Consider the following 25423-nt stretch of genomic DNA (forward strand, 5'->3'; position numbering starts at 1 on the left):
TCAGAAACTCTGGCCTCTTTCTAAGGCTCTGACTTTCTGACCCAAGATCACTGACGCCATTATTTGGATCTGTTGTCTTGAAAGAATTATGACCATCAGATGCCGGTACCATCAGTCCTGTTAAATAAAAAGCGAATTATTTCAATTTCTGCTCAGCTGTGCCTCGCTAAAGGTACACCAACTGATCTAGTTTGTTATCAAAGCTTGAGTTTTGAAATATAACGTGGTCTGAGAAGAACAATATTACCAGGCCAGGCACATAGCCATTATTCTGTGATAATGTATTAGGCCTCCTGCACAAACCTCATTCATACACAACTGGTTTTATTAGGTTAAAAAAAGGTCATGTTTAAAAAATTATTCTGGAGTGCTATATCTTGGCTTTGCTTTGTGACTGCATAAGTGCTCTACACTAATCTAAGAACAAACTAGTGTCCTGTTGTCCCACGGTGCCATTTTCTTCCTGACAAGTTTAGGTGGTTTCACTCTGTTTCAAACGTGTTCTCTGCACTTAACACAACTCCGTTCTGCTTTATAATGTGTAGTAGTCAGTGTTGTGACCCTGCATGTAACTAATCCCATTTTCCAGGGATGACGCCCTACAGAGTTTGTCTATCGCAGCACTGCCTTCTGGGAGCAGGAAGTCTGTTTCCACCACTATGCAGGAGAGCCCATCCCAGAACTGTGAGTAGTACACAGTCAAGCTTAATTAATGAAATGTATTTATCAAGCCCTTTTACATCAGTAATTGTCAGTGTTCTTACTACAGTGTGTTTTAACTATGAAATCTCTCTTCTCTGTCAGAGTTACTAGCATGGTGAATCTGGGTGAGACCAACCTTCACAGAGATGTCCTATGGTGAGTTGCATGCTTTAGCTCATAGTCATTATTCTGAGGCCTTGCTAACAAACAAAATGGTCCTTGAGCCTTCATAGTTTGCGGTATCACTCACTTGTTGAGGTTGACAGCAGTAACTATCCGTTGATTTTTATTGTTCCAGAGACATGTTTGCATGCACGTTGTTATGTAAAACCTCAACTCCCTCTCCTCCTCCAGATGTGTCCAGAGAGAACTACAGAGATGCTATCTGTAGAGTGATGAGGCAGTTGCTACGTGAGTAGTGTCTCCTCCCTCCCTCCTGTCTGTAACCACAACTCAACCCTAATAGTGTCTCCTCCCTCCCTCCTGTCTGTAACCACAACTCAACCCTAATAGTGTCTCCTCCCTCCCTCCTGTCTGTAACCACAACTCAACCCTAATAGTGTCTCCTCCCTCCCTCCTGTCAGTAACCACAACTCAACCCTAATAGTGTCTCCTCCCTCCCTCCCTCCTGTCCGTAACCACAACTCAACCCTAATAGTGTCTCCTCCCTCCCTCCTGTCTGTAACCACAACTCAACCCTAATAGTGTCTCCTCCCTCCCTCCTGTCTGTAACCACAACTCAACCCTAATAGTGTCTCCTCCCTCCCTCCTGTCTGTAACCACAACTCAACCCTAATAGTGTCTCCTCCCTCCCTCCTGTCAGTAACCACAACTCAACCCTAATAGTGTCTCCTCCCTCCCTCCCTCCTGTCCGTAACCACAACTCAACCCTAATAGTGTCTCCTCCCTCCCTCCTGTCTGTAACCACAACTCAACCCTAATAGTGTCCCCCACCTCCTGTCTGTAACCACAACTAAAGCTGTCCAGATGTAACTAACAGTGTAAAGCTGTCCAGGTGTAACTAACAGTGTAAAGCTGTCCAGGTGTAACTCACAGTGTAAAGCGGTCCAGGTGTAACTAACAGTGTAAAGCTGTCCAGGTGTAACTAACAGTGTAAAGCTGTCCAGGTGTAACTCACAGTGTAAAGCTGTCAACTCAACCCTAATAGTGTCTCCTCCTCCCTCCTGTCTGTAACCACAACTCAACCCTAATAGTGTCTCCTCCTCCCTCCTGTCAGTAACCACAACTCAACCCTAAAATCCAGTGTAACTCAGTGTAAAGCTGTCCCTCAGTGTAAAGCTGTCCGTAACCAGTGTGTAAAGCTGTCCAGGTGTAACTCAACCCTAATAGTGTAAAGCTGTCCTCTAACAGTGTAAAGCCTCCAGGTGTCTGTAAAAGGTGTAACTCACAGTGTAAACTGTCCAGGTGTAACTCACAGTGTAAAGCTGTCCAGGTGTAACTCACAGTGTAAAGCTGTCCAGGTGTAAAACTGTCCAGGTGTAACTCAGTGTAAAGCTGTCCAGGTGTGTAACTGTCAGTGTAAAGCTGTCCAGGTGTAACTCACAGTGTAAAGCTGTCCAGGTGTAACTCACAGTGTAAAGCTGTCCAGGGTAAAACTGTCCAGGTAACTCACAGTGTAAAGCTGTCCAGGTGTAACTCACAGTGTAAAGCTGTCCAGGTGTAAAGCTGTCCAGGTGTAACTCACAGTGTAAAGCTGTCCAGGTGTAACTCACAGTGTAAAGCTGTCCAGGTGTAAAACGTCCAGGTGTATAAAACTGTCCAGGTGTAACTAACTCAGTGTAAAGCTGTCCAGGTGTAACTAAAGCTGTCCAGTCAGTGTAAAGCTGTCCAGGTGTAACTCAGTGTAAAGCTGTCCAGGTGTAACTAGTGTAAAGCTGTCCAGGTAAAACTGTCCAGGTGTAAAGTAAAGCTGTCCAGGTGTAACTCACAGTGTAAAGCTGTCCAGGTGTAACTCAGTGTAAAGCTGTCCAGGTGTAACACAGTGTAAAGCTGTCCAGGTGTAACTCAGTGTAAAGCTGTCCAGGTGTAACTCAGTGTAAAGCTGTCCAGGTGTAACTCAGTGTAAAGCTGTCCAGTGTAACTCAGTGTAAAGCTGTCCAGGTGTAACTCAGTGTAAAGCTGTCCAGGTGTGTGTAAGCTGTCCAGGTGTAACTCAGTGTAAAGCTGTCCAGGTGTAACTCAGTGTAAAGCTGTCCAGGTGTAACTCAGTGTAAAGCTGTCCAGGTGTAACTCAGTGTAAAGCTGTCCAGGTGTAACTAAGCTGTCCAGGTGTAACTAACAGTGTAAAGCTGTCCAGGTGTAACTCAGTGTAAAGCTGTCCAGGTGTAACTCAGTGTGTAAACAGGTGTAACTCACAGTGTAAAGCTGTCCAGGTGTAACTCACAGTGTAAAGCTGTCCAGGTGTCTCACAGTGTAAGCTGTCCAGGTGTCACTCGTGTAAAGCTGTCCAGGTGTCACTCACAGTGTAAAGCTGTCCAGGTGTAACTCACAGTGTAAAGCTGTCCAGGTGTAACTCACAGTGTAAAGCTGTCCAGGTGTAAAAACACAGTGTAAAGCTGTCCAGGTGTAACTCACAAAACTGTCCAGGTAACTCACAGTGTAAAACTGTCCAGGTGTAACTCAGTGTGTAAAGCTGTCCAGGTGTAACTACAGTGTAAAGCTGTCCAGGTGTAACTGTCCAGGTGTAACTCAGTGTAAAGCTGTCCAGGTGTAACTGTCCAGGTGTAACTCAGTGTAAAGCTGTCCAGGTGTAACTCAGTGTAAAGCTGTCCAGGTGTAAAACTGTCCAGGTGTAACTCAGTGTAAAGCTGTCCAGGTGTAACTCAGTGTAAAGCTGTCCAGGTGTAAAACTGTCCAGGTGTAACTCACAAAACTGTCCAGGTGTAACTCACAGTGTAAAGCTGTCCAGGTGTAACTAACAGTAAAGCTGTCCAGGTGTAACTAACAGTGTAAAGCTGTCCAGGTGTAACTCTGTGCGTAAAGCTGTCCAGGTGTAATCACAGTGTAAAGCTGTCCAGGGTAAAACTGTCCAGGTGTAACTCAGTGTAAAGCTGTCCAGGTGTAAAGCTGTCCAGGTGTAACAGTGTAAAGCTGTCCAGGTGTAACCAGTGTAAAGCTGTCCAGTGTAAAAGCTGTCCAGGTAACTCAGTGTAAAGCTGTCCAGGTGTAACTCAGTGTAAAGCTGTCCAGGTAATCCAGTGTAAAACTGTCCAGGTGTAACTCACAGTGTAAAGCTGTCCAGGTGTAACTAACAGTGTAAAGCTGTCCAGGTGTAAACAGTGTAAGCGGTCCAGGTGTAACTAAAAGCTGTCCAGGTGTAACTAACAGTGTAAATGTCCAGGTGTCTAACAGTGTAAAGCTGTCCAGGTGTAACTAACAGTGTAATGCTGTCCAGGTGTAACTAACAGTGTAATGCTGTCCAGGTGTAACTAACAGTGTAATGCTGTCCAGGTGTAACAGTGTAAGCTGTCCAGGTGTAACTAAAGTAAAGCTGTCCAGGTGTAACTAACAGTGTAATGCTGTCCAGGTGTAATGTTTTTATTTTATTTTAATGTATTTGTGTCTTATCAATGTCTTCACATGAAGAGCTAATATGTGAAATGGGATGCAACCAGCAAAGTTACATCTATATGACGATGATACAGTCATATATTCATGTGTTCCTTCTGGTTCAGGCTGTTGAAGAGCTCCAGACTGCTTTTTAGTCACTGCAGGACTCCCTTTTATGGTCTCAAACTGATTTAGAATGTACAAAAACTACATTCATCACCTTACCAGAGCTTGAACTCCGCCAGAGAAGGTTAGCATTGTCACATCTGGTGAAAAAGTCTCATCTTACAAATTTGTCCTTTAAAGTCCTTTAAAGTTCATGTGGATAATCTTGTGAGAAAGCTTAAATTGAGATTGGGTTTTTTATTTTCGTAATAATGCTTGCTTCCCACTTATGACTAGAAAGAAGCTTGTTCAGGCCACTTTTCTCTAATTGAGTAAGGTGACTTGTTGTATATGTGTTCATCTACAAAGCCCTTTTGGGTAAACTCCCTCTTGCTTCTGTAGTCTGGTCTCCTTCACCACCAGCAGTCACCATACCTGGTCTGCTAGGTGGTTGCCACTTAGTCTCCAGGACATTGACAGTATTATGCAAGACTGCCTTCTCTTCTGTGCACCAGAGGCATGGAATAGTCTACAATCCATGCTTCACCTAGATATGTTATTGCCAGTGAATGCTGGATCATGTTGTGTTGTATGTTTTAATTATGCAATGTTTTGATTGTTTCTGCCTTCTTGGCCAGGTTTCCCTTGAAAAGAGACTCTGGGTCTCAATTGGCTTTTCCTGGTTAAATATATATTTTTTTAATTAAACAAAGACATCTAAAACCCACCCTAAAACACACCCTAAAACTGATATAGATAATTTCACTTCATGTCAACGTAACGGTTGGTTCTGTTTTATGTCCCCAGATCACATTCTGGAACACTCCGAGGACGACACCAAGTCTCTATTCTCCATCATCAAGATCATCAGTGACCTGCTACACTTCAAAGGCTCCCAAAAACACGAGTTTGACTCTCGCTGGAAGAGCTTCAACCTGGTCAAGAAGTCCATGGAGAACAGGGTGAGAGATATAACTAGAACGCCATACTGGAGCCGTGGTGGAACTTGTGTGATTCAATGACATATTTCTCTTCAATGAATGAATGCTGGTCATGTAAGGCACCAACAGACCTATCTAACATATATTTGTAAGAGTTTAGTGTTGATTTCATCAGTACAAGGCCCAAAAGTAGTGCATTACATGGGGAATAGGTCCCAGCCCTGGTCTACAGTAGTTCATTACATAGGGAATAGGACCCAGCCTTGGTCTAGACAGTAGTTCATTACATAGGAATAGGTCCCAGCCTTGGTCTAGACAGTAGTTCATTACATAGGGAATAGGTCCCAGCCTTGGTCTAGACAGTAGTGCATTACATAGGGAATAGGACCCAGCCTTGGTCTAGACAGTAGTTCATTACATAGGGAATAGGGCCCAGCCTTGGTCTAGACAGCAGTGCATTACATAGGGAATAGGTCCCAGCCTTGGTCTAGACAGTAGTTCATTACATAAGGAATAGGGCCCAGCCTTGGTCTAGACAGTAGTTCATTACATAGGGAATAGGGCCCAGTCTTGGTCTAGACAGTAGTTCATTACATAGGGAATAGGGCCCAGCCTTGGTCTAGACAGTAGTTCATTACATAGGAATAGGGCCCAGCCTTGGTAGACAGTAGTTCATTACATAGGGAATAGGGCCCAGTCTTGGTCTAGACAGTAGTTCATTACATAGGGAATAGGGCCCAGCCTTGGTCTAGACAGTAGTTCATTACATAGGAATAGGGGCCCAGCCTTGGTCTAGACAGTAGTTCATTACATAGGGAATAGGGCCCAGCCCTGGTCTAGACAGTAGTTCATTACATAGGGAATAGGGCCCAGCCTTGGTCTAGACAGTAGTTCATTACATAGGGAATAGGGCCCAGCCTTGGTCTAGACAGTAGTTCATTACATAGGGAATAGGGCCCAGCCTTGGTCTAGACAGTAGTTCATTACATAGGGAATAGGGCCCAGCCTTGGTCTAGACAGTAGTTCATTACATAGGGAATAGGGCCCAGCCTTGGTCTAGACAGTAGTTCATTACATAGGAATAGGCCCAGCCTTGTCTAGACAGTAGTTCATTACATAGGGAATAGGGCCCAGCCCTGGTCTAGACAGTAGTTCATTACATAGGAAAGGGCCCAGCCCTGGTCTAGACAGTAGTTCATTACATAGGGAATAGGGCCCAGCCTTGGTCTAGACAGTAGTTCATTACATAGGGAATAGGGCCCAGCCCTGGTCTAGACAGTAGTTCATTACATAGGAATAGGGCCCAGCCCTGGTCTAGACAGTAGTTCATTACATAGGGAATAGGGCCCAGCCTTGGTCTAGACCGTAGTTCATTACATAGGGAATAGGGCCCAGCCTTGGTCTAGACAGTAGTTCATTACATAGGAATAGGCCCAGCCTTGGTCTAGACAGTAGTTCATTACATAGGGAATAGGGCCCAGCCTTGGTCTAGACAGTAGTTCATTACATAGGGAATAGGTCCCAGCCTTTGGTCTAGACAGTAGTGCATTACATAGGGAATAGGACCCAGCCTTGGTCTAGACAGTAGTTCATTACATAGTGAATAGGGCCCAGCCTTGGTCTAGACAGTAGTGCATTACATAGGGAATAGGGCCCAGCCTTGGTCTAGACAGTAGTTCATTACATAGGGAATAGGGCCCAGCCTTGGTCTAGACAGTAGTTCATTACATAGGAAGTAGGGCCCAGCCTTGGTCTACACAGTAGTTAATTACATAAGGAATAGGGCCCAGCCTTGGTCTAGACAGTAGTGCATTACATAGGAATAGGTCCCAGCCTTGGTCTAGACAGTAGTTCATTACATAGGGAATAGGTCCCAGCCTTGGTCTAGACAGTAGTGCATTACATAGGAATAGGTCCCAGCCTTGGTCTAGACAGTAGTTCATTACATAGGGAATAGGACCCAGCCTTGGTCTAGACAGTAGTTCATTACATAATGAATAGGGCCCAGCCTTGGCTAGACAGTAGTTCATTACATAGGGAATAGGGCCCAGCCCTGGTCTAGACAGTAGTTCATTACATAGGGAATAGGGCCCAGCCCTGGTCTAGACAGTAGTTCATTACATAGGGAATAGGGCCCAGTCCTGGTCTAGACAGTAGTTACTAATTTCTTTCCTCCTGTTCCACCTAAAGCTTCATGGCAGGAAGCAGCACATCAGAGCCCTACTGATCGACAGAGTTATGCTACAACATGAGGTAGGACCTCTGTCGGTCTCTCAGGCGCTCTCCATCTCGCTCTGTCTCTCTCTGTTTCTGTCTCGCTCTCTGTCTCGCTCTCTGTCTCTCTCGCTCTCTGTCTCGCTCTCTGTCTCGCTCTCTGTCTCGCGCTCTGTCTCGCTCTCTGTCTCGCTCTCTGTCTCGCTCTCTGTCTCGCTCTGTCTCGCTCTCTGTCTCGCTCTCTGTCTCGCTCTCTCTCGCTCTCTGTCTCGCTCTCTGTCTCTCTCGCTCTGCGTCGCTCTCGCTCTGTGTCTCTCGCTCTGTGTGTGCTATCCATTCTCAAGTGTCTGCTGCTGTCATGGAATAATCTGTCCGTGTTTCTATTACCCCTGGTAGTAACCCAGCTGCTGTTTAACTGTCATGTGTTTTGTGTTGTCCAGCTTCGTAAGCTAACAGTGGAGGGGTGTGAGTACAGGAGTATCCACCAGGAACTGATGAGGGATCTGCTGAGGCTATCCACCAGCACCTACAGTCAGGTTAGCCCAGTTCACTGTTTTCGAGTTCACTCCCCCACACGTTTGTTTTAGAGTTCACTCCCACACACGTTGTTTTAGAGTTCACTCCCACACACGTTTGTTTTAGAGTTCACTCCACACGTTTGTTTTAGAGTTCACTCCCACACGTTTGTTTTAGAGTTCACTCCCACACACGTTTGTTTTAGAGTTCACTCCCACACACGTTTGTTTTAGAGTCTCACTCCACACACGTTTGTTTTTAGAGTTCACTCCCACACACGTTTGTTTTAGAGTTCACTCCCACACACGTTTGTTTTAGAGTTCACTCCCCCACACCTTTGTTTTAGAGTTCACTCCCACACACCTTTGTTTTAGAGTTCAGGAAAATGGTGTCAGGAAAGTAACCTCTCACACTCAATGTCAACAAAACAAAGGAGATGATCGTGGACTTCAGGAAACAGCAGAAGGAGCAGCCCCCTATCCACATCGACGGGACAGTAGTAGAGAGGGTGGAAAGTTTTAAGTTCTCGGCGTACACATCACTGACAAACTGAAATGGTCCACCCACACAGACAGCATGGTGAAGAAGGCGCAGCAGCGTCTCTTCAAGCTCAGAGGCTGAAGAAATTTGGCTTGTCACCAAAAACACTCACAAACTTTTACAGATGCACAATCAAGAGCATCCTGTCGGGCTGTATCACCACCTGGTACAGCAGCTGCTCCGACACAACCGCAAGGCTCCCCAGAGGGCAGTGAGGTCTGCACAACGCATCACCAGGGGCAAACTACCTGCCCTCCAGGACACCTACACCACCCGAGCCACTGCCTGTTCACCTCGCTATCATCCAGAAGGCGAGGTCAGTACAGGTGCATCAAAGCTGGGACCGAGAGACTGAAAACAGTTCTGTCTTAAGGCCATCAGGCTGTTAAACAGCCACCACTAACATTGAGTGGTTGCCGCCAAACATACTGACACAACTCCAGCACTTTAATAATGGAAAAATTGATGTAATCAATTTATCACTAGCCACTTTATATTATATAATATTTACTTACTCCTACATTACTCATCTCGTATGTATATACTGTACGCTATACCATCTACTGCATCTTGCCATCTTTATATAATTAAATGTAGCACTAGCCACTTTAAAAATGCCACTTTATAATGTTCTCATATTCTACATTACTCATCTCATATGTATATACTGTACTCTATACCATCGACTGCATCTTGCCTATGCCGTTCAGCCATCACTCATTTCTATATTTTTATACATATTCGTATTCATTCCTTTACACTTGTGTGTATAAGGTAGTTGTGAAATTGTTAGGTAAATATTACTTGTTAGATATTACTGCATTGTCGGAACTAGAAGCACAAGTATTTCTCGCTACATTTGCACATGTGTATGTGACAAATACATTTGATTTGATTTGAATAGTTATTGCTTGGGTTATGCGAATTGAGGGAGTCCACACGAAGAGCTATATTTGACATAATTGACACTTAAAAGAAGTAGAGGAGCGCTTCCGTGATCCAATTGTGAGTTTTGCAGCAGATAATGCTGCTGTCATGTAAGGTCTGGGTTTTAGGGGTGGCAGCACTTCTGAAGACCCGAAATGAAAATGTGTACTTGATTGCCATTTGATACACATAGCTGCAGAGGGGCTGAGGCAGCTCAGTCTTAATAATGAAGACTTTCTTCACCATCTTTACTATTCTCGACAAGTGTAGCAAGAGGAAGGCTTCTCTGGGTGACCTATAGATCCTGTGTGACACTGATGTCAGGAAGATTTTGAAGCTGGTATCTGCAAGATGGTTGTCCCTTGGCCAGTGTATCAGTCCACCTTATGGAGCAATGGGATCCCCGCTTGGGTTCTTGCCGATGAGTTATCGGGAAAGAAGACCACTGTTCCCCCAAGCTCCACCACAACAGCCACATCCTCCTCCTCGCCATCACTTGAGCCCTCTGCTAGGCAGCCCAAGAGGTTTTCCTCCCGAGCCCTCACCTGAATCTTCCGAGCCTCTCACCCGAGCCCCCACCTGAATCCTCCGAGCCCCCACCTGAATCCTCCGAGCCCCCACCTGAATCCTCCGAGCCCCCACCTGAATCCTCCGAGCCCCACCTGAATCCTCAGAGCCTCACCTGAATCCTCAGAGCCCTCACCTGAATCCTCAGAGCCCCACCTGAATCCTTAGAGCCCCCACCCGAATCCTCAGAGCCCCCACCTGGCTCCTCCGAGCTCACCTGAATCCTCCGAGCCCCCACCTGAATCCTCCGAGCTCTCACCTGAATCCTCCGAGCTCACCTGAATCCTCCGAGCTCACCTGAATCGTCCGAGCTCTCAACCTGAATCGTCCGAGCTCTCACCTGGCCTCCAAGACCCCACCTGAATCCTCCGAGCTCACCTGAATCCTCCGAGCTCACCTGAATCGTCCGAGCCTCACCTGGCTCCTCCGAGCCCCACCTGAATCCTCCGAGCCCTCACCTGAATCGCCCGAGCCCTCACCTGAATCCTCCGAGCTCCCACCTGGCTCCTCCGAGCTCTCACCTGAATCCTCTGAGCTCTCACCTGGCTCCTCCAAGCCCCCACCTAAATCCTCCGAGCACCCACCTGAATCCTCCGGATCTTCACCTGGCTCCTCAGAGCCCCCACCTGAATCCTCAGAGCCCCACCTGAATCCTCAGAGCCCCCACCTGAATCCTCAGAGCCCCCACCTGAATCCTCAGAGCCCCCACCTGAACTCTCACTGATTCCCACCTGAATCCTCAGAGCCCCACCTGAATCCTCAGAGCCCCCACCTGAATCCTCAGAGCCCCTCCTGAATCCCTCAGAGCCCCCTCCTGGAATCCTCAGAGCTCTCACCTGAATCCTCCGAGCTCTCTCACCCGGCTCCTCCCGAGCCCCCACCTGAATCCTCCGAGCCCCCCACCTGAATCCTCCGAGCTCTCACCTGAATCCTCCGAGCTCACCTGGCTCCTCCGGGAGCCCCCACCTGGCTTCTCAGAGCCCCCACCTGAATCCTCAGAGCCCCACCCGAATCCTCAGAGCCCCCACCTGAATCCTCAGAGCCCCACCTGAATCCCTCAGAGCCCCACCTGAATCCTCAGAGCCCTCACCTGAATCCTCCGAGCTCACCTGGCTCCTTTGGAAGCAAAGTCACACAATCCTCCATCAAATGTGGACCTGCTGACAAAATCTTCGACCTGACTCTGTTCAAGCAAAGGGATATCGGGACAAAGTGGCAGAAAAGAAAGTAAAAGAAGGACCAAACGATCTTACCAAACCTGAGAAAGTCTTGAAATTTCTCACAGATCCTGTATCAAAATCTAAGCATACTTTTACAGAGAGCCATGCCAATTTTTTTGATGTCGGAAATCTGATTCTACAACGAGAGGATATATATGAATCCCCCCTCCCTCTGCAGATGACTTCGTCAACCATTTTGAAAAGAAGGTCGACGACATCCGATCCTCGTTTGCTAAGTCAAACGACACCGCTGGTTCTGCTCACACTGCCCTACCCTGTGCTCCTGACTCCTTTCTCCCTCTCTTTCCAGATGAAATCTCGTCTTGTGACGGCCGGCCGCCCAACAACCTGCCCGCTCGACCCTATCCTCCCTCCTTCTCCAGACCATTTCCGGAGACCTTCCCCTACCTCACCTCGCTCATCAACTTATCCCTGACCGCTGGCTACGTCCCCTCTTCCGTCTTCAAGAGAGCGAGAGTTGCACCCCTTCTGAAAACCTACACTCCGATCCTCCGATGTCAACAACTACAGACCAGTATTCCTTCTTTCTTTTTCTCCAAAACTCTTGAACGTGCCGTCCTGGTCAGCCTTTCCGCTATCTCTCTCAGAATGACCTTCTTGATCCAAATCAGTCAGGTTTCAAGACTAGTCATTCAACTGAGACTGCTCTTCTCTGTATCATGGAGGCGCTCCGGTGACCGCTAAAGCTAACTCTCTCCTCTGCTCATCCTTCTAGACCCATCGGCTGCCTTCGATACTGTGAACCATCAGATCCTCCTCTCCACCCTCTCCGAGTTGGGCATCTCCGGCGCGCCCACGCTTGGATTGCGTCCTACCTGACAGGTCGCTCCCTACAGGTGGCGTGGCGAGAATCTGTCTCCTCACCACGCGCTCTCACCACTGGTGTCCCCCAGGGCTCTGTTCTAGGCCCCTCTCCTATTCTCGCTATACACCAAGTCACTTGGCTCTGTCATAACCTCACATGGTCTCTCCTAATTACTATGCAGATGACACACCATCTTCCTTTCCCCTTCTGATGACCAGGTGGCGAATCGCATCTCTGCATGTCTGGCAGACATATCAGTGTGGATGACGGATCACCACCTCAAGCTGAACTGCAAGACGGAGCTGCTCTTTCCTCCCGGGAAGGACTGCCCGTTCCATGATCTCGCCATCACGGTTGACAACTCCACAGGCCTTCCTCCCAGAGCGCTAAGAACCTTGTTGTGATCCTGGACAACACCCTGTCGTTCTCAACTAACATCAAGGCGGTGGCCCGTTCCTGTAGGTTCATGCCTACAACATCCGCAGAGTACGACCCTGCCTCACACAGGAAGCGGCGCAGGTCCTAATCCAGGCACTTGTCATCTCCCCCTGCCTGGGATTACTGCAACTCGCTGTTGGCTTGCCCTGCCTGTGCCATTAAACCCTACAACTTCATCCAGAACGCCGCAGCCCGTCTAGTGTTCAACCTTCCTGCAAGTTCTCTCACGTCACCCCGCTCCTCCGCTCTCTCCACTGGCTTCCCAGCTGAAGCTCGCATCCGCTACAAGACCATGGTGCTTGCCTACGGAGCTGTGAGGGAACGGCACCCAGTACCTCCAGGCTCTGATCAGGCCCTACACCCAAATAAGGGCACTGCGTTCATCCACTCCTGGCCTGCTCGCCTCCCTACCACTGAGGAAGTACAGTTCCCGCTCAGCCCAGCTCAAAACTGTTCGCTGCTCTGGCTCCCCAAGAACAAACTCCCTCACGACGCCAGGACAGCGGAGTCAATCACCACCTTCCGGAGACACCTGAAACCCCACCTCTTTAAGGAATACCTAGGATAGGATAAAGTAATCCTTCACCCCCTTAAAAGATTTAGATGCACTATTGTAAAGTGGCTGTTCCACTGGATGTCATAAGGTGAATGCACCAATTTGTAAGTCGCTTCTGATAAGAGCGTCTGCTAAATGACTTAAACGTAAATGTAATATATCAAATCAAATCAAATTGTATTTGTCACATACACATGGTTAGCAGATGTTAATGCGAGTGTAGCGAAATGCTTGTGCTTCTAGTTCCGACAATGCAGTAATAACCAACAAGTAATCTAACTAACAATTCCTAAACTACTGTCTTATACACAGTGTAAGGGGATAAATAATATGTACATGAGGATTTATGAATGAGTGATGGTACAGAGCAGTACAGGGCAAGATACAGTAGATGGTATCGGGTACAGTATATACATATGAGATGAGTATGTAAACAAAGTGGCATAGTTAAAGTGGCTAGTGATACATGTATTACATAAGGATGCAGTCGATGATATAGAGTACAGTATATACGTATGCATATGAGATGAATAATGTAGGGTATGTAACATTATATAAGGTAGCATTGTTTAAAGTGGCTAGTGATATATTCTATATTTCCCATCAATTCCATTATTAAAGTGGCTTGAGTTGAGTCAGTGTCAATGTGACAGTGTGTTGGCAGCAGCCACTTAATGTTAGTCTGATGGCCTTGACATAGGGAAGCTTTTCTCAGTCTCTCGGTCCCAGCTTTGATGCACCTGTACTGGACTCCGCCCTGGATGATAGCGGGGTGAACAGGCAGTGGCTCGGGTGGCTGATGTCCTTGATGATCTTTATGGCCTTCCTGTAACATCGGGTGGTGTAGGTGTCCTGGAGGGCAGGTAGTTTGCCCCGGTGATGCGTGCAGACCTCACTACCTCTGAGATCCTTACGGTTGAGGGCGGAGCAGCGTTTACCAGGCGGTGATACAGCCCGCTAGGATGCTCGATTGTGTCTTTGTAGAAGTTTGTAAGTGCTTTTGATGACAAGCCAAATTCTTCAGCCTCCTGAGGCTGAAGAGGCGCTGCTGCGCCTTCTTCACGATGCTGTCTGTGTGAGTGGACCAATTCAGTTTGTCTGTGTTGTGTATGCCGAGGAACTTAACCAGCCACCCCTCTCCACTACTGTTCCATCGATGTGGATAGGGGCAAATTCCTCTGCTGTTTCCTGAAGTCCACAATCATCTCCTTAGTTTTGTTGACGTTGAGTGTGAGGTTATTTTCCTGACACCACACTCCGGTGGGCCCTCACCTCCTCCTGTAGGCCGTCTCGTCAGTTGTTGGTAATCGCTCAACACTGTTGTGTAGTCCGCAAAACTTGATGATTGAGTTGGAGGCGTGCGTGGCCACGCAGTCGTGGGTGTACAGGGAGCATAGGAGAGGCTCAGAATACCCAAAATACCTCCGCTTGTTGGTCAGCCGTTATGTTGAGAAATCCACCGGACATTGCGGCTAATGCATAACGCTCAAAAATCCAAATTATATCCATAATATCGACATAAAACATGGCAATGTTTTTTATAATCAATCCTCAAGGTGTTTTTCAAATATCTATTCGATAATATATCAACCGGGACAATTGGTTTTTAAGTAGGAGTGAGAGGAAAATGACTACCTTTATCTTTTACGCAAGAATCACTCTGAGAGCCCTCAGCTGGCCACTTACGCAATGTAGTCATTTACGCTCATTCTTCAACATAAAGGCGTGAAACTACGTTGCTGTAGACACCTTATGGAATACGTAGAAAAAGGAATCTGGTTGATATCCTTTCAATGGCCAATAGGGGTGCATAGGAACACAACGGTTTCAAAATAAGAGGCACTTCCTGATTGGATTTTCCTCAGGGTTTCGCCTGCAATATCAGTTCTGTTATACTACCAGACAATATTTTGACAGTTTTGGAAACTTTACAGTGTTTTCTATCGTAAGCTGTCAATTATATGCATATTCTAGCATCCGGTCCTGAGAAATAGGCGGTTTACTTTGGGAATGTTATTTTCCAAAAATAAAAATAGTTCCCCCTAGTTTCAAGAGGTTAATAAATAAAAAAAAACTCTACAATAACGGCCTTTTGTGTTCTTTCTAATTGCATCTTGTTAGTGACGTTTACCATATGTTTAAATGGAATGCTGTCAAGAATGAAAGTATTCCATCGATTTTATAGGCCTGATTTGGTACAATTCTATAATTGCGATCAGACTCACAAACAGCGCACAAACAGCGCATGCCACACGCTTCTGGTACTCTGAAAAGTGGGACAGGGCAGGTCTGTAAATGGCATATATAATATCATATATTGTACCTCAAAACATATTGGAGGACAATTTAAGTCTGAACAATGGCTTTTCTCTTTTGTTTTTTGAGGAAGTGGCGAGGATAGAGGATGCAAGGAATCAAGGAAAATGTATTAAGAAAGAAACACCATTTGAGTGTCTCTCCCCCCATGTCTGCTCCTCTAGGTGCGTAGCCGGGCTCAGAGTGTGCTGTTCACGGCTCTGGGAACCTATAACTTCTGCTGCAGGGACGTGATCCCCCGTGTGCTGGAGTTCCTGGAACCAGACCGCTCCGACGTCACACAGCAGCAGTTCAAAGTACGACTGTCTCTGTCCTGTCTCGCTCTCTGTCCTGTCTCGCGCTCTGTCCTCTCCTCGCTCTCTGTCCTCTCGCTCTCTGTCCTCTCTCGCCCTCTGTCCTCTCTCGCTCTCTGTCCTGTCTCGCCTCTGTCCTCTCTCTCGCTCTCTGTCCTCTCTCGCTCTCTGTCCTCTTCGCCGCTCTGTCCTGTCTCGCCTCTGTCCTGTCTCGCTCTCTCTGTCCTGTCTCGCCTCTCTGTCCTGTCTCGCTCTCTGTCCTGTCTCGCTCTCTGTCCTGTCTCGCTCTCTGTCCTGTCTCGCTCTCTGTCCTGTCTCGTCCTCTGTCCTGTCTCGCTCTCTGTCCTGTCTCGCTCTGTCCTGTCTCCTTCTGTCCTGTTTCTCCAATACTCTTTATTCTGTCCACATACACACACACACATGGTCTAGGCTGGTTATTGCAAATTGATTGATAAATTAATTGATTAATTGTTGACCAATTGATTGATTGAGTCATTTATTGATCAATCAGCTGACTAAATTATTATTTGACTGACTGATTGAATGAATGTGAATGAAAAAATACTATTTTCCACCATAATTTGCAAATAAATTCATTAAAATCCTACAATGTGATTTTCTCGATTTTTTTTTCTCATTTTGGTCTGTCATAGTTGAAGTGTACCTATGATGAAAATTACAGGCCTCTCTCATCTTTTAAGGGAGAACTTGCACAATTGGTGGCTGACTAAATACTTTTTGCCCCACTGTAAATGGAGGGAAATGTAAAATAACTGATCCCTCTTTCTTTCTATTTCATCCTTCATTGTCTTTATCCTTCCCCATCTCTCGCTCTCTCCCTCCTCTCGCTCTCTCTCCTCTCGCCTCTCTCCTCTCGCCTCTCTCCTCTCGCCCTCTCTCCTCTCGCCCTCGCTCTCTCCGCTCTCTCCTCTCGGCGCTCTCTCTCTCCTCTCCGGGCGCCTCTCCTCTCCGGGCGCTCTCTCTCCCTTCGGGCGCCTCTCTCTCTCCTCTTCGGGCGCCTTCTCCCCTCCTCTCCGGGCGCTCTCTCTCCTATCTGGGCGCAAGTTTCCTCCTCTCGCGCTCGCACTCTCTCTCCTCTCGCTTGCGATCCTCTCTCTCTCTCTCTAGGGTGCCTTATACTGTCTCTTGGGGAACCACAGTGGGGTGTGCCTGGCCAACCTGCACGACTGGGACTGCATCACCCTGACCTGGCCTGCCATCGTCCGCTCAGGACTCAGCTCAGCTATGTCCCTGGAGAAGCCCTCCATCGTCCGCCTGTTCGACGACCTCGCTGACAAGATCCACCGCCAGTACGAGACCATCGGCATAGACTTTGCTGTAAGAGTCTCTTCCTGCCTTTCCATTGGTCAAAATTATCATTACAACCATCTGGGTTTTAATGACACCATGTCAACTTGATCTGATTGTAAAGTGAAAGTAATAACGTCATGACATGATTACTGCAGCTCCAGACCTCGTCCTATATAACACATATAATAATATATGATTAAACCTCTTAACTGTAATGTAGATCCCATCAGAATGCCGTGCGGTGGCCGTGCAGCTCCAGACCTCTGGTGTTCCTCTGCCCCCGGAACCTGTCCCCTCAGACCAAGAAGAAGCAGAGGGCCTCAGGAAGCAGGAGGAGAAGAACTTAGACTCTGAACAGTGAGTACATATCTATTTTATCAGACAGCAAGAAGAGTGCTGGACACTGCTAATGAATAAACACTACAATACTGTTGTTGGACTGTGCAGAAAATCATCAACTTGCATTTGTATTGGTGTATTATCACACTAGCAAAGGTCTACCAGTTCCCATTGTTAAACTAATCCCTCAGTTATGTCTACAGTATAATGTCCACACACTTTCCAAACTACTACTATGCTGTCTCCCTCAGGAAATATGACAAGCTGGTTGGTGAACTTCTGGACCGCCTCAATGACAGAAACATGTAGGTTAACATCATCCCAATGACAGAAACATGTAGGTTAACATCATCCCAATGACAGAAACATGTAGGTTAACATCATCCCAATGACAGAAACATGTAGGTTCACACCATCCCAATGACAGAAACATGTAGGTTAACATCATCCCAATGACAGAAACATGTAGGTTCACACCATCCCAATGACAGAAACATGTAGGTTCACACCATCCCAATGACAGAAACATGTAGGTTAACATCATCCCAATGACAGAAACATGTAGGTTCACACCATCCCAATGACAGAAACATGTAGGTTAACATCATCCCAATGACAGAAACATGTAGGTTAACATCATCCCAATGACAGAAACATGTAGGTTAACATCATCCCAATGACAGAAACATGTAGGTTCACACCATCCCAATGACAGAAACATGTAGGTACACACCATCCCAATGACAGAAACATGTAGGTTAACATCATCCCAATGACAGAAACATGTAGGTTCACACCATCCCAATGACAGAAACATGTAGGTTAACATCATCCCAATGACAGAAACATGTAGGTTAACATCATCCCAATGACAGAAACATGTAGGTTCACACCATCCCAATGACAGAAACATGTAGGTTAACATCATCCCAATGACAGAAACATGTAGGCTAACATCATCCCAATGACAGAAACATGTAGGTTAACATCATCCCAATGACAGAAACATGGTTAACATCATCCCAATGACAGAAACATGTAGGTTAACATCATCCCAATGACAGAAACATGTAGGTTAACATCATCCTAATGACAGAAACATGTAGGTTAACATCATCCCAATGACAGAAAAATGAAGGTTAACATCATCCCAATGACAGAAACACAGGTTCACACCATCCCAATGACAGAAACATGTAGGTTAACATCATCCCAATGACAGAAACAATGTAGGTTAACATCATCCCAATGACAGAAACATGTAGGTTCACACCATCCCAATGACAGAAACATGTAGGTTAACATCATCCCAATGACAGAAACATGTAGGTTAACATCATCCCAATGACAGAAACATGTAGGTTAACATCATCCCAATGACAGAAACATGTAGGTTAACATCATTCCAATGACAGAAACATGTAGGTTAACATCATCCCAATGACAGAAACATGTAGGTTAACATCATCCCAATGACAGAAACATGTAGGTTAACATCATCCCAATGACAGAAAACATGTAGGTTAAACATCATCCCAATGACAGAAACATGTAGGTTAACATCATCCCAATGACAGAAAAATGAAGGTTAACATCATCCCAATGACAGAAAAATGAAGGTTAACATCATCCCAATGACAGAAAATGAAGGTTAACATCATCCCAATGACAGAAAAATGAAGGTTAACATCATCCCAATGACAGACGGTACAATAATATCCTTTTGGCTCTATTTCTACATTTCTATCTTCAACATTTAAAATTCCACTAAATACCAAAATGTCTGTTTCTATTGACGACTTCAGCAGTACCTCTGTTTCAAAACGTTTCCACCTCCTGAACACATCTGCTTTATGTTGCAGGCCCTGGTTGAGCACATTGCCATTGGCTTCATGTCTCTGTTACTGAGGGATGACCACCCCTCCCCTCCCCCGTCCTTCTTCGGGTCAAGAGCCCCAACCATGACTCCCTCCTGGTCCGCAAGGTGGGCACTGCCACAGCAACTCTGTCCGTACACCTGTCCGTGCACACTCTGTCCGTGTACACTCTGTCCGTACACTCTGTCCGTATACTGTCCGTGTACACTCTGTCCGCATACCCTGTCCGCATAATAATTCTGTCCGTGCACACTCTGCACCGTGCACACTCTGTCCGTGCACACTCTGTCCGTGCACACTCTGTCCGTACACTCTGTCCGTGCACACTTGTCCGTGCACACTCTGTCCGTGCACACTCTGTGTCCGTGCACACTCTGTCCGTGCACACTCTGTCCGCACACTCTGTCCGTGTGCACACGTAGAATCACTAGACACCCAGTCATGCTGCTCAGTTTCATTCACTACATTGAGATAAAGTAAAAGAGATCTCTTCAAGATGGCAGCAGTCAACAACGTTTCACACACAAATACACTTATCTTCATACATGTATATTCTCACCTCTGCTGAGGACTTTAATCATTATGGTATTTCATTGTAAGATAGAAACATCTTTATACATGTATTTATTTCCCCACTAGGTGGCGATATCAGCTGTTGCAGGGATCATGAAGCAACTCAAGAGGGCCACACAGAAAGTACCAGTCAGCCCCAACACGCTCTGTAAGTAACCTGCACTTTGTCTCCTCACCAGTCCTTTTACCTGGGTTTAAATAATATTTGTTTTGAGCTGCGGTTGAGTGTGTTTGCTCTGGCGCTGTGGAACCAAAGGAATAGTCCCAAAAATTGCAAACCCTGTCCACCTGGAACTCCAGGCAGGCTGAATCAAAGCATTTGAAAGAAAACAAATACTATTTGACCCCAGGTCAGATTTATAACAGGAGAGTTCCTCGCACAAAGTGCTTAAAGTACTTGAATTTGGCACTCTGAAATTCAAGTACCGGAATACCTTGATAATCAGACTTTTTGTTGGTACTTGAAAAGTACTTCATTTTCAAATATTTTCAAATATCATTTTCAAATATATTTATGAAAAATGTATTGGTCTTGCAAATGAATTTCCAGGCAGACTAGCGAGTTGTATTTTCCCACGTGTTTAGCTCTGTTTGCCAGGCGGGCTCGCTCATTACACCCACAATGCCACTCAGCCAGGCCAAACGGCACATCCACAGCTGAAATGCACAATGTAGATTCAATTCTGCCTTGAACAATTCTGGAATCTTTTATTTCAGCTCATGAAACATTGGACCAACACTTTACATGTTGTGTTGATAATTCTGTTCAGTGTAGTTTACTCACCACTACATCACTGACGCTCCAACCCACTCCTTGTAAAGTGCAAAAATGAGTCAAAGTTTGTCATTGGGTGAATAAGCCCTGAAGAGCCACATGAAGGGAATGACAACGCTGCATTCTGCGCTAGTGCCTGTTCTACATTGTGACTTTTTCTGCAACAACCTCCAGAGCTTCACGGGGAGCCCGCGATTTTCTGCTTTATCAAGTGGCAGCCGTGCTCCTGCCATTCTGGTTGTCATTCATGTGCCGTTTTCTTCACACAGCCCACCTGCTCTTCTCCTGACCGGCAACACTAAAGCACAGTCATTAAGCTGGAATTGTGTAGTAATGTGAATAGGAAATGTGTGCTCTGCTCATCAATACTTAAATTACATCACATTAGTGCTGACTTACCACTCATGTATGTAGTAAGTAACTGAAACAAAGTATTATTGCATAGAACTTGTTCGGTAGTTATGAGGTTGTAGTGATATACTGCCATCTGGTGGCGACTAGAAACAATCACATAATATTCATGACTACAAATTGATGATCCTAAAGATAAATGTTAGTGCTTGGAAAAGTACTTAAGTCCTTGAATTTATCTTGCCACTGCCTGTGAGAACCCTGTAACATATACAGGCAGCTTATCTCACCACCTCTCTCTCTCTACCAAGTGGTCTGATTGCAGGGGACAGGCCTGATAACCAGTGGCTCCAGTATAACAGTAACCTCATGGTCATCTCTCTTCCCTCTCTCCTTCTTCCTCCTCTTCCCTTTACCAGGTGGTATGAAAGAGCTGGCTGGTTTGATAGCAGGGGACAGGCCTGATAACCAGTGGCTCCAGTATAACAGTAGCAGTTTGCCTCGTACCCAGCAGGACTGGGAGGGCTGTACGTTTGTAGAGAAGACCCACTGGGGATACTACAGCTGGCCACAGAAACTCATGATGTACGCTCCTTCTGAGGAGCAGCCCAAACAAGGACTGACCAGGGAGGAGATGACAGAGGTGAGGAGATGACACACACACACACACAATGGCCACAGTCCGGGGTGCTCTACCCTTGTTCCCGAAGTGTGCACTCTACACTCCCCGTCATGGATGTAAAATTAATTTATTTTAGTGTAAGGAATATGGTGGAAACTCCTCGAGCCATGCATGCTTCCAATGCTTTTGAAATGCATGAGTGGGAGTGACAACGGCACACTTCTGGCTGAAGGGTAGAGAGAATCAGAATGCTTTCTTCTCACTCTTGAAAAATGTATGTAACATCCTCTGCTGTAAAAGGTGATATCTCATGTCCACTGTTATAACTGTTTTGTTTCTTCCCCTCCAGCGAGAGCAGATCATCTATGACCACTTCTCAGATCCAGGATTCATCAACCAGCTGATTGAGTTCCCTCTCTCTGGAGGACCGCAAGGGCAAGGACAAGTTCAGTCCCCGCAGGTTCTGCCTTTTCAAGGTGAGGGAGACAGATCAGGATTTAATCTCAAAGGTCTTTCCTGAACCCTTATTAATACCTTGATTCCTCTCTTCAATCTCAAAGGTCTTTCCTGAACCCTTATTAATACCTTGATTCCTCTCTTCAATCTCAAAGGTCTTTCCTGAACCCTTATTAATACCTTGATTCCTCTCTTCAATCTCAAAGGTCTTTCCTGAACCCTTATTAATACCTTGATTCCTCTCTTCAAATGGTCTCCTTGCTTCCCTCTGACTTTTTCAAATGTAGACTGGGTGAGCATGACAGATAGAAGCTACGTAAACGAGGGAAGACTTCTGAGGATGAACCTAGACAGTTTTTGTAGGCTAAGAAAAATGGTTGGAATGGTGCTACAATGGACCGCTGTCGCTTTACAGGCTCCTGACCAAGTCTGCTATTTTGGGTGTTTCTCTTTTTTTCACTGATCTTAACTTTATTTATGCATAATGTATCTTCCATCATTTCCTATGACCAAAAATAACTTCTGGACAACAGAACAGCGATCAATAACCTCAATTTTGATCATATTTCTACTTCTAAGAGTCAGTGGCGCAGGACCACTGACTCTCAGAAGAGAAAGAGACGGCGTGAGAGAGGCCGACCTGTGGGCACCCTGACGAAACTACCGCATATACACTCCGTTCTATTGGCGAATGTACAATCACAGGAGAACAGACTGGACAAGTGCCATTCGAGACTATCCTATCAACGGGACCTGAAGAACTGTAATGTCCTATGTTTCGCTGCGTTTTGGCTGAACAAGGACAGGGATAATAATATACATCGAGCTCTATTTTATGTATCTGACATAACGGGGGAGGTGTGTGTCTCACGGTTAACAACAGCTGGTGCGCGATCTCTAATATTAAGGAAGTCTCGAGGTTCTGCTCGCTTGAATACCTTAATACCTTAGATGTAGACCATAGTTTTACCAAAATAGTTTTTATAAATGTTTTGTAGCTGTCTATTTACCACAACAAACCAAGACTACACTCAATGAGCTGCATAAGGCCATAAGCAAACAAGAAAATGCTCATCTGTGATTTTAATGTAGGCAAACTGAACTCTGTCTTACCTCATTTCTACCAGTATGTCACTTGTGCAACTCGACGAAAATAAACTCTAGATAGATCACCTTTACTCCACACACAGAAATTCATACAAAGCTCTCCTCCAGTTGGTTAATCCGATCACAACTCTATCCTCCTGATTCCTACTTACAAGCAAAAACTCAAACAGGAAGTACCAGTGACGCGCCCAATACGGAAGTGGTCTGATGAAGCGGATGCTTAGCTACCACAGACTGGAATATGTTCCGTTATTCATCCGATGACATTGAGGAGTTTACCACATCAGTCACCAGCTTTATTAATAAGTGCATCTATGACATCGTCCCCACAGTGAACGTACATCCATATCCCAACCAGAAGCCATGGATTACAGGCAATATCCGCACTGAGCTAAAGGCTAGAGCCGGGCGCTTTCAAGAAGTGGGACACTTATCCGGAAGCTTATGAGAACTCCCTCAATGACTTCTGATGAGCCATCAAACAGCAAAGCATCCCCACTGCCCTCTCCCACCTGGACAACAGGAACATGCTGTGAGTATGCTGTTCATTGACTACAGCTCAGCGTTCAACAACATAGTCACCTCAAGCTTCATCACTAAGCTAAGGACCCTGGGACTGAACACCTTCTACAACTGATCTGATGAGACAGCCTATAAGTAGGACGGCAGAGAACTGGAAGTGTGGTGCCAGGACAACAACCTCTTCTCAACGTCAGCAAGACAAACAGGCTACACACCAACCAACACTGAAAAGGTTTGGCTTGGGTCCTCCCGACCTCTATACCAGGCGGTGTTAGAGGAAGGCCCAAAAAATTGTCAGACACCCAAGTTATAGACTGTTTTCTGCTACTGCATGGCAAACTGTACAGATGCACCAAGCCTGGAACCAACAGGACCCTGGAACAGCTTCTACCCCAAGCACCAGTTAGCCTTGAGCTAGGCCCATATACCAGCTAATTCTAGGGCTACAATACCTCTTGCCAATTGGTCTGGACCCTTTGATGTCGACGCGGAGACCCGCCGATCTATCACGACTGGTCTGCTGGTGCTTGCACCGGCTTTTCCATTGCGATGTTGCCGAAGACCCATCTTCTTCCCCCGGCCCGCTAGCATTCTAAGCACTGTCTCCCCCACTCGCCTAGCGTAGTACTGACTACTGAATGGCTCTGTGACTCGCCTACTGCTGTTCTTTAGACCCTATGATTACTCTGCTACACAGCTGATGCCCCCGGAACTGTTTCAATAACACGGTACCTCATTTTGTTTATCTGTCGGCCCCAGCCTCAAACTCCGGTCCTGTATGTACCTAACTGACCCGCTCTGCCCATTCATCGCCATTTACCCGTTGTTGTCTTAGCTCTCACGATCAACACTGGCGACTGCATTATGTCTCTCTTTGTCAATATGCCTTCTCTCGGCTAATCCTTATTGTTTTATTTCACTGTAGAGCCTTCAGTCCCGCTTACCTTGCCGTAGCTTTTTGTCCCACCTCCACACATGTGGAGACGAAACTCTCTCATCGTCACTCAATGCTTAGGTTTACCTCCACTGTACCCACATCCTACCGTACCCTTGTCTGTACATTACGCCTGAATCTATGCTACACGCCCAGAAATCTGCTCCTTTTCTTCTCTGTTCCCAACGTACTCGACAACCAGTTCTTATAGCCATACCCTTATCCTACTCCTCTGTTCCTCTGGTGATGTAGAGGTTACCCCCAGGCACTGTAGATCCCAGTACCACACCTATTCCCCAGGCGCTATCATTTGTTGACTTCTGTAACCGTAAAAGCTTTGGTTTCATGCAACATCAGAAGCCTCCTCCCTAAGTTTGTTTGCACACTCTGCCAACTCTGATGTCCTAGCCGTGTCTGAATCCTGGCTTAAGAAGGCCACAAAAAAAAAGAAATGTTCATCCCCAACTACAATATTTTCCGCCAAGATAGAACTGCCGTGGGGGCGGGGTCGCAATCTACTGCAGAGACAGCCTGCAGAGTTCTGTCATGCTATCCAGGTCTGTGCCCAAACAGTTTGAGCTTCTACTTCTAAAATTCACCTTTCCAGAAATAAGTCTCTCACTGTTACCGCTTGCTGTAGACCCCCTCAGCCTCCAGTTGTGCCCTGGACTCCATATGCAAATTAATTGCCCCTCATTTATCTTCAGAGTTCGTACTGTTAGGTGACCTAAACTGGGACATTCTTAACACCCAGGCCGCCCTACAATCTACGCTAGATACCCTCAATCTCACACATTATCAAGGAACCTACCAGGTACAACCCCA

General features: G+C 46.3%; 1 pseudogene; it reads left to right on the forward strand.

Moving 5' to 3' along the window:
- The first annotated feature begins 848 nt into the window (after positions 1-848).
- The window catches only part of LOC124028114, a 34040-nt pseudogene continuing 9465 nt past the window's right edge, over positions 849-25423 (forward strand).

This window comes from Oncorhynchus gorbuscha, unplaced genomic scaffold (genome assembly GCF_021184085.1).
Source record: "Oncorhynchus gorbuscha isolate QuinsamMale2020 ecotype Even-year unplaced genomic scaffold, OgorEven_v1.0 Un_scaffold_3782, whole genome shotgun sequence".
NCBI classification, from domain to species: domain Eukaryota; kingdom Metazoa; phylum Chordata; class Actinopteri; order Salmoniformes; family Salmonidae; genus Oncorhynchus; species Oncorhynchus gorbuscha.